Here is an 11,455-nt window from a genome sequence, read left to right on the forward strand (position 1 = left end):
TTATATTATGTTATATGGCGAATTTAAGGAGTATTTCGTGATCCTAGCATCCTCTTTTTATGACATTTTTCAGTAGATATCCACAAAAAAAGCTTATTCTAAAAATTTCAGTTGATTCCGATTTTGCCTTTACGAGTTATGCATGGTTATGTGTACACAATGTGTTGCAATTTTGTTCTGGTATACCAGAACGAAATTCAAATGTCACGATTACTTTGCTAACGAATTAATCTGCAAGAAATATTTTGTACATAAACATTATGTAGCCAGAGGTTTCCAGTGATATAAAAATCTCAACTTTTTTTGAGAAAAGTTAGGGGATGATGCTGTGGATCACGAAATGCCCTTTTAACTAAAACCTGCAGTCAGTGCAGTGTAGTATTTGTGATGTGGTATATCGAAAGCAGACACTTTTGGGCAGGATCGTAAATGGAGAAATAGCCAAAAATCTACCCGGGGTGATTTTTTCACGATTTGGGTTTATGATGTTATTAATGTTTAAAATATTGTCTGATCGTTTCAGACCGGAATATAACTGGCATGTTGTATTTTTGAGACATTTTTCAAGGTAATTCCTATACTCTCAACATTGTCAATAATATTTTTAAAGGCAGCTTATCTATTATTAATATTAAAGGCCCATTCAGTGATTTGCTCATCCGGACGATCGTAAAAATCATCAAAATTTTGGTACCGTACCTTTGTTATTACATAGATGTGCTAAGTCTGCGAATGGTTCAGCCAAAAAGCCGTGTAGGCCTATTTAAGACAAAATAAGACATTTTACACGAATCTGTATTTTTAGATACTGACAGTATCTAAAATTAGCTAAATATTTGAATGGCGGGGCTTGAACTTCGTCAGTACTGCTGTTTTCTTCATTTTTGCCAAATTTGGCATTTCAAAATACCAAATGACAATTTGAATGACTTAGGCCTATCCTTCTCTTTTAAGCAATTTATAAACAATTTTAATTTTTTACTCTTGCACTGGGATCACTGAATGGGTCTTTAAGAAATGTGGCGTATCATGTCAAAAACAGACATAAAGAGCTATTTTGCTCCACAACGCCGTTTTCCCCAATAAAATCGGACATTCCTAAGCGAAGAAATTGAGTTCGTAAGTTATGGTATTAAAAAATTGGAAATTGAAATATCGTGGGTAAAAAGCTGAAAAGACAAATAAAACCAGAACAGAACAATTTAGAGAACAATAATGAATTAATAATAATGAACAATAATGAATTAAAGAGTTGACAGGAGATTAGGAGTTAATGTTTTCTGCAGTTTCAGTGTACATCTTCTCACCGTTGATGGTTTGGTGGACTGTCATGTAACATGGATGTAGTAAGCCGTGATCCTAAAAATGCCTTTCACATTGACCAAAACTAATTACAAGACCTCTTCTACATTGAGGCTGGCTTTCCCTTTTAAAGGGAATTTTTATTAAATGTGTTACTCTGTAAAAATGAGAATTTAACAAGTAATCAAACAAGCTAATTTATCATGGTATTAATAAAGGTCAAGGCTATTTTTGCTCATACTATCCACCAGATCTCAAATAATAAACGATAGAATACAAGGTAATCAATTTACTGTGCCAACTCGATAAGTCTATATTATGAATATTGTCAAGCTCTATTGTCATTGAAAACCATTAACGAATTGTCATTCGAAATCTACCTCTGCCTTAATGTATTTTGAATCATATGTCTGCTCATGCTTGAAATACAATTTGCACGACACAACTTTTAAGTTGAATAATTAACTTGAATAATTAAAATTGAATAATTAACTTGAATAATTAAAATTATTCAAGTGACCAAGTGATTCCGTTAATGACCAAGTCAATTTTAATAACGAAACTACCAAAAGGTGCCCACTTAAGGGCAACTCTGCAAAAGATACCAAATGATTGGGTCCACGGACACAAATGGTTCCCTACCATGGCTGATTTATATTTCTCTGTAGTCCACTTGTCCATTAGTGCATACTCTGGCTATTGCATTTTAATATATAACTCATATTTGCAATAATTTGTGTGATGAATGGATTTTTTATATTCAATTTGTTGCCCAAAAGGTCTAAAATCGCGCAAAGGAAAGGCGAGTTTTCACTCGTGTTTCAATGGGACGCTGTATTGGTGGTATGCGCCCATAATCACTAGTAAATATTAGAGTAAATAATTGTACCTCGTGCACTAAGTTATAAACTTGTCTATCTCTCTACTTCTAACTAACTCTCTGTTACTCGTTTGAAAATAAACTCCTCAACAAAAGTTTAGAAAGTTTTTTCAAGCATATATATCTCAGATTATTTGTGTTCATATCGTGTTGCATATTAATTGATAGCTACTTTATTCCCCTTAATAATGATACCACATTTGAAACAATTACCTTTTTCATGGCTGAGTATGCGTCTTGTGAATGCACTGGGGTCTTAAACTGAATGTGCCAAATTTAACATTATTCTGTGCTCAAGCAGTCTTTAACCTCAATAACGGGGTGCAAAAACCATACGCAGCCACAACAGCCAGACACCTCCTCCTCAAGCTGCACACCAGCCTTGTCACAAGGGTTACGGTTCGCTATCTCTAAGGTTCGCTATCTCTAAGGTTCGTTATCACTAATTACGAAAAAGGTTCGCTATACCTAAGGTTCGATATCACTAATTTTGAAAAAGGTTCGGTATTTCTAAGGTTCGATATCACTAATTTTAAATAAGGTTCGCTATCTCTAATTTTAAATAAGGTTCGCTATCTCTAATTTCAAATAAGGTTCGCTATAGTGGTCCTTATTTAAAATTAGAGATAGCGGACCTTATTTGAAATTAGAGATAGCGGACCTTATTTAAAATTAGAGATAGTGGACCTTATTTAAAATTAGAGATAGTGGACCTTATTTAAGATTAGTGATAATGAACCTTAGGTATAGCGAACCTTAATCGAAATTAGTGATAACGAACCTTAGAGATAGCGAACCTTAATTAATTAGGGATAGCGAACCTGAAACAAAATTAGTGATAGCGAACCTTAGGTATAGCGGACCTTTATTGGAATTAGTGATAACGAACCTTAGAGATAGCGAACCTTCAATAAATTAGTGATAGCGGACCTTATTCAAAATTAGTGATAGCGAACCTTATTTTAAATTAGTGATAGCGAACCTTATTTATAATTAGTGATATCGAACCTTAGAACTAGCGAACCTTATTCTAAATTAGTGATATCGAACCTTAGAAGTAGCGGACCTTTTTTAGGTATAGCGAACCCTTTTCTCTATTAGAGATAGCGGGATTCTGATCTCCATAGACTTTACACGTTAGTGATAGCGAACCTTAGAGATAGCGAACCTTAGAGATAGCGGACCTTAGAGATAGCGGGATGTCACCGTCACAAGTTGCTGTGGGATTGCATTCCGTTCTTCAACCATGATTCGCGGGTCATTCAGCGTGGTTGCATTGGCTACTCTGTCACGCACAGCACGACCAAGCTGGTCCCACAAGTGTTCAATTGGGTTGAGGTCTAGGCTGATGGCAGGCCATTCCATTCTCTCTACTCTCATTCCATAGGTAGTCGTTAACTACCCTGGCTCTGTGGGGGCAAGCGTTTTCATCTTGGAGGATTGCATTAGGATTGGATTTTGAAGACATGAGATTGCAGCTTGCTGCACAGAATAACAATCTATTTTTGGCACATTCTGTTTCAGACCGCACTACATTCCCTCATTTCAAATCTTTATTTTTGGTTTCTCTTTTGTTCAGAGACCAAAAATCAAGGGATTTAAAAATAGAACAGATCTGGTCTGCAATTATAACACTATTATGCTGGGAGGACACAGTATAGGGTATATGTCAGAAGTATACAATAGCTTATTGTGCTAACATAATTATTATCATGATTGATATCGGAAATCTATCCCGCGGACGACAGTTGATGCTCTCTGTCGAAGGTGGCATATTAGACTCACGAGTTCTAGGCCTAGAAATCATATACATGCGCGTATATTGAAGGATGGGGTGGGATGGGGGATTTTTTTGTTTGTATGAAACATAAACGATGCATGGAGATGATTTGATTATGAATTAGTTTATTATCCCCGGGAAGCACAACCCATACCTCTTTAAGGCTCCCCTACCTATATAACCACCTCTTCCCTAAGTGACCCTTCTCCCCCCTTCCTCCCCTACATTCGATATCTTCATCTCGAGCTCTCCTCCCCCTTCTCTTTCACATCCAATGCTCTCTCCCATCTGTTTCTCTCTCTGTATTGTATTTTTTTAAATATTTATTTTACTCTGAATATTGCATTATATTAGGTATATATTACGTTCTTATGATTTAATACATGTTTCCCTTATATGGGGTTTAAACTGCAATATCTTGGGTTTACATCCCTTATCTAGGGATAAGGCGCCTTATCTGTGGTTTAGACGGCCTTTCCTGGGTTTACGTTCCTTACCTGTGGCTAAGATGCCTTAACCCTAGCATATCGCAGTCTAAACCCAGATAAGGCATCTTAACCCCAGATAAGGGACGTAGACCCCCGATAAAGCAGTTCAAACCCCAAATAAGGCGCCTTTATCCCAAATGAGGAACATAAACCTAAGATATGGCATCTAAACCCCACATAAGGCGCCTTAACTCTAGATAAGGATCGTTAACCCCAGATAAGGGTCGTAAACCTCAGATAAGGCATCTAAACCAAAGATAAGGCGCCTTATCCTTGTGGTCGACTTATCCAAAAAAGAGTCTTTGTACACGATTTTAGGTCCTCTGGTTCAAAACTAAATTTTTCAAGAAGGCGCCGGCCACCATCTTGGATTTCTGGGTGAAAATGATGACGTAATGTCAAATTAATGTCAGAATCAGAATCCTTGTACTCGACATATCCGAAAAAGTGTCCTTGTGCATGATTATAGGTGCTCTGGTTCAAAACTTAAATTTTCAAAATGGTGGCGGCGGCCATTTTGGATTTTGGCCTTTAGCAAAAAATGCCGGGATTTTCACGAGGGTCATGTCGGCTATTTTTTTTTTTTTCTAAATGGTCCATAGAAGTCGAATCAATCGTCAAACCTTACTATCCAGAGAGTGGTCACCAATTTGAAGTTTTTGACCTAACTAACAGGTTTTAAATTAAATTTCTAACTACGAGGGTCGGTCAGCATGTGTCAAGACGCTGAAGTACGACCTCAGCTATGACCGTGCTATCATATCTGATATAGAGGGCCAAGAAGCATTTTGTGAACAGTCGTGTTACCGCCATGATATATAAAAACTTGCTCACGTCGGTAGCAAGGATCTATTGGTAGTGGGTGCGGCATGCGGTGGATGCAGTAATGAATTACACAGCCCCTTACGATGCTTACAGGTTCTTTACACAGCCGTGACGTGTCTTTTTTCTTACAGGTTCTTTCTTCTTCTTCTTCTTCTTCTTCTTCTTCTTCTTCTTCTTCTTCTTCTTCTTCTTCTTTCTTCTTCTTCTTCTTCTTCTTCTTCTTCTTCTTCTTCTTCTTCTTCTTCTTCTTCTTCTTCTTCTTCTTCTTCTTCTTCTTCTTCTTCTTCTTCTTCTTCTTCTTCTTCTTCTTCTTCTTCGACGACCACTACATTTGCTCTAGCACTTACATGCTCACACCGATTTTGACCTAACTTGGCCACAACCATCACGGAACTTGCCCCTACATGTCATATGAAACTCGTGGGGTCAAAGGTCACGCAGAGGTCATAGGGGTCAAAACGTGATTTCAACTCAAAATGCTTCTTCTCTCGCAGATTACGTAGGACAGTGACGCCACTTGCACACATGCATTGTTATTACCCAGTGTCTATGGGGTCCTCACAGATTTGGGGTCAAAGGTCATTAAGGGGTCACTTCCGGTAGAAAACGAAAAACCTTCAAAAAATTTTATTTGCTAACAAAAACATAGGACAGTACCGGTATGTTCACACATAAATTGTAGTTACCCTGTGCATATGTGGTATTTTTATTTAGGGTCAAAAGGTCATTAAGGGCCATTTCCGGTATAAAACGAAATACCTTTAAAATGCTTCTTCCCCCACAAATTACGTAGGACAGTGACACCACTTGCACACATGCATTGCTATTACCCAGTGTCTATGGGGTCCTCACCGATTTGGGGTCAAAGGTCATTAGGGGTCACAACACGGCTGTGTTCGTGGGTTAGACCACAGCTAAGTCTAGTTTATATTTATTTTTTCTTCAAAAAAGGTCCAATTTCAGCATGTTTACCGCAAAATGTGGATCTTTTGTGACTGTTTGTTCAAAAAGGGCTAATATTCAACGTTTTAACGTTTTTCTTTAGCTTTGCATAGAGGTGCTTGGGATACTGTTTTCGAATGTGCCGCAAATTGTTGTTTTTGTTTTTTTTTTCTTTCTTTTCTTTTCTGTTTTTTTTATTTTTTATTTATTTATTTATTTAAGTATTTTTCAAAGTATGGTCTTATTGGAAGATTGAATTGGATAAATGCCGTTACTGGATTTACCTTTGCTACAATTTAAAACTGCGGTAGCGGTTTGCGATGAAGTAAAAGAAGAAATGAATTGGAAGCGAATGACATGAAATTTAAGCAGCGCGACAAGGTTGCTAGCATGTAATTTTAAAACACCTCAACTTTATATGAATCCAACTATTGTGTTATGTAAAACATACTATGAGTTTTGAGTAAAGTGGGTAAAACGCACATTTATTATTTTTCTCTACCGCCGCCAGCATTTCGCGATTATTAACATTTAAAATGCTCCAAAATCAAATTACCGCTCCGACTTATTCGTGTTTTTTCAATAACTCTAAATCATATTCACAATAGTTTAACATGGCAATTATTTTGTGTGCATTTTGAATTACATTCGCACGATTTCGTTTATTTAGCAACGCAGTAATGATTTCAAAGAAGCAGGTATTGTGGCGTTAAAACACGCCATTATCTCAAAGTTGCACCACATTGGGCTTTTCCAGAAAATAAGTGCACACCTCCTATAGATGAGTAACTTTTCAATCAAATACATGTCTGGATATCCAAGTTTACTTTCTGAAAACGACTGCAATTCCAGTTGCCAATGTTAGTTGAAAAAAAGTGGGAAAATCCAATAAAATGAAGGAGAATCCCGGAAATGTCCAAAATGTCCAAAATGACCTCTCAAATTGAGGATTTCTGATTTCAGATAAGGCATCTTAACCCCAGATAAGGGACGTAGACCCCCGATAAAGCAGTTCAAACCACAAATAAGGCGCCTTTATCCCAAATGAGGAACATAAACCTAAGATATGGCATCTAAACCCCACATAAGGCGCCTTAACTCTAGATAAGGATCGTTAACCCCAGATAAGGGTCGTAAACCTCAGATAAGGCATCTAAACCAAAGATAAGGCGCCTTATCCTTGTGGTCGACTTATCCAAAAAAGAGTCTTTGTACACGATTTTAGGTCCTCTGGTTCAAAACTAAATTTTTCAAGAAGGCGCCGGCCACCATCTTGGATTTCTGGGTGAAAATGATGACGTAATGTCAAATTAATGTCAGAATCAGAATCCTTGTACTCGACATATCCGAAAAAGTGTCCTTGTGCATGATTATAGGTGCTCTGGTTCAAAACTTAAATTTTCAAAATGGTGGCGGCGGCCATTTTGGATTTTGGCCTTTAGCAAAAAATGCCGGGATTTTCACGAGGGTCATGTCGGCTATTTTTTTTCTAAATGGTCCATAGAAGTCGAATCAATCGTCAAACCTTACTAGCCAGAGAGTGGTCACCAATTTGAAGTTTTTGCCCTAACTAACAGGTTTTAAGTTAAATTTCTAACTACGAGGGTCGGTCAGCATGTGTCAAGACGCTGAAGTACGACCTCAGCTATGACCGTGCTATCATATCTGATATAGAGGGCCAAGAAGCATTTTGTGAACAGTCGTGTTACCGCCATGATATATAAAAACTTGCTCACGTCAGTAGCAAGGATCTATTGGTAGTGGGTGCGGCATGCGGTGGATGCAGTAATGATTTACACAGCCCCTTACCATGCTTACAGGTTCTTTACACAGCCGTGACGTGTCTTTTTTCTTACAGGTTCTTTCTTCTTCTTCTTCTTCTTCTTCTTCTTCTTCTTCTTCTTCTTCTTCTTCTTCTTCTTCTTCTTCTTCTTCTTCTTCTTCTTCTTCTTCTTCTTCTTCTTCTTCTTCTTCTTCTTCTTCTTCTTCTTCTTCTTCTTCTTCTTCTTCTTCGACCACTACATTTGCTCTAGCACTTACATGCTCACACCGATTTTGACCTAACTTGGCCACAACCATCACTGAACTTGCCCCTACATGTCATATGAAACTCGTGGGGTCAAAGGTCACGCAGGGGTCATAGGGGTCAAAAACGTGATTTCAACTCAAAATGCTTCTTCTCTCGCAGATTACGTAGGACAGTGACGCCACTTGCACACATGCATTGTTATTACCCAGTGTCTATGGGGTCCTCACAGATTTGGGGTCAAAGGTCATTAAGGGGTCACTTCGGTATAAAACGAAAAACCTTCAAAAATTTTTATTTGCTAACAAAAACATAGGACAGTACCGGTATGTTCACACATAAATTGTAGTTACCCTGTGCATATGTGGTATTTTTATTTAGGGTCAAAGGTCATTAAGGGGCCATTTCCGGTATAAAACGAAATACCTTTAAAATGCTTCTTTCTCCCACAAATTACGTAGGACAGTAACACCACTTGCACACATGCATTGTTATTACCCAGTGTCTATGGGGGTCCTCACCGATTTGGGGTCAAAGGTCATTAGGGGTCACAACACGGCTGTGTTCGTGGGTTAGACCACAGCTAAGTCTAGTTTATATTTATTTTTTCTTCAAAAAAGGTCCAATTTCAGCATGTTTACCGCAAAATGTGGATCTTTTGTGACTGTTTGTTCAAAAAGGGCTAATATTCAACGTTTTAACGTTTTTCTTTAGCTTTGCATAGAGGTGCTTGGGATACTGTTTTCGAATGTGCCGCAAATTGTTGTTTTTTTTTTTTTTCTTTTCTTTTCTGTTTTTTTTTTTTTTTTTTTTATTTATTTATTTAAGTTTTTTTCAAAGTATGGTCTTATTGGAAGATTGAATTGGATAAATGCCGTTACTGGATTTACCTTTGCTACAATTTAAAACTGCGGTAGCGGTTTGCGATGAAGTAAAAGAAGAAATGAATTGGAAGCGAATGACATGAAATTTAAGCAGCGCGACAAGGTTGCTAGCATGTAATTTTAAAACACCTCAACTTTATATGAATCCAACTATTGTGTTATGTAAAACATACTATGAGTTTTGAGTAAAGTGGGTAAAACACACATTTATTATTTTTCTCTACCGCCGCCAGCATTTCGCGATTATTAACATTTAAAATGCTCCAATGCTCAATTACCGCTCCGACTTATTCGTGTTTTTTCAATAACTCTAAATCATATTCACAATAGTTTAACATGGCAATTAATTTGTGTGCATTTTGAATTACATTCGCACGATTTCGTTTATTTAGCAACGCAGTAATGATTTCAAAGAAGCAGGTATTGTGGCGTTAAAACACGCCATTATCTCAAAGTTGCACCACATTGGGCTTTTCCAGAAAATAAGTGCACACCTCCTATAGATGAGTAACTTTTCAATCAAATACATGTCTGGATATCCAAGTTTACTTTCTGAAAACGACTGCAATTCCAGTTGCCAATGTTAGTTGAAAAAAGTGGGAAAATCCAATAAAATGAAGGAGAATCCCGGAAATGTCCAAAATGACCTCTCAAATTGAGGATTTCTGATTTTGAAAAATTTTCTGCTGGATTTTTTTTTTTTTTTTGACACTATAAAAGTCTGGATTTCCAACAATCACGGCTAGACAAAAACGACTGGAACAGCCCATTCAATCAATTGTAAAAATGTCAAATTTACCATACTCAAATTGTCTTTCTCCCTGTGTTTTTAACCACTAAATACGATTGCTTGCAACTTAAAGCTTATTTGTAACAGATGCGTTACACACATTTAAGGGGGTACTACACCCCTGGCCAATTTTGTGCCTATTTTTGCATTTTTCTCAAAAATTATAGCGCATTGGTGACAATTAAGATATGCATGTTGTAGGGGCAAGGACTACAACTATTGCTCTGAAAATTCAGCAACTCAAGGCAAGTAGTTATTGATTTATTGATCAAATACTGGTTTTCCCTCATTTTTGACTGCAACTCCACAACTGCTGTCTGTACCGAAATAAAATTTCCAGTGCAGTAGTTGCAGTCCTTGCCACTATAATATACATATCTTACTTGTCACCAATGCGCTATAATTTTTTAGAAAAATGCAAAAATAGGCTCAAAATTGGACAGGGTGTAGTACCCCCTTAAATTGGACATTATATTGATATATCAACATTCAGCAAAAAATTATAGGCAATATTAATGAAACGAAAAAACCTTATTACCTGTTAAATTATCCGAGAGAATTTGACAAAGCATCATGTTGACTGACACGTGTTTCTACACCTCCGGTTGGTTGCACATGATCCATATTGAACTTCTGTCTATTGAAATCAAATCATGCATGAAATCAAATCATGTATTTCAAATCGCGGTCGTTTCTGAACAATTTTTACGGCTATACAGTCAGGCGGGTGAACCCTGTGGCTGTTTTTTTCCTTTGCCTGCTGGTTTGTTTGATTTTTGGCGAATGTTAATTAAAAAAATACAATAATAGTCTAATTAGCCCTGATCTTTAGCCTAACCCTAACCTAAGCCTTAACCTAACCCACTATGCCTAAACATAACCTAACCCTACTCCTAACCACGACCTCGACTCCTAATCCTTACGCTGATCATAACCCTAATCCCCCGGCCTAATCCTAACATAAACTTCAACACTTTTTGGGCTAGTGATATAACTCTGCGAACAGACGGGGTATTTCTTAATTTAACACATTTAACGATTATGTGCTTTTTCTTAAGTGGCCAATTAGTTTTGGTTACCACTTCTATTGAAGAACCGAATCGGAACATGACTGAGTGAAACTTCTAAGCGCAACACCAAACAAAAGCATCAGATTTTCCAAATGTGTACGTAATTATTATTACAGGATACAAATCAGTCCCCATCAGTCCCAGAAATCTTAATGGCGCGCAAAGCGTGCAGGCCAAATTAAATTACTAGAACCTGGGAATATCAGTGCTATAAACTAAGTGTAGGCCTACAAACACACCCGGGCAAACACCCGCGCACTTATACGCAGTACAATAAGCACGCATGCCAGGATGGCCGCGGGATGACGCCACTGTATATCGCGGGATCATTCGTAAACGAAGTGGTACATAACTCCTTGGTAACTAGATCACGCGCCTTTTGGAGTACATGCCATAGACTTTGTGTTGTGATCATTGGTGCAGAACTCAAAAGCGTGATCCAGTTCAGGCGGCGGATGACATGATCGA

The sequence above is a fragment of the Amphiura filiformis genome, chromosome 10 (genome assembly GCF_039555335.1).
Source record: "Amphiura filiformis chromosome 10, Afil_fr2py, whole genome shotgun sequence".
NCBI lineage: Eukaryota > Metazoa > Echinodermata > Ophiuroidea > Amphilepidida > Amphiuridae > Amphiura > Amphiura filiformis.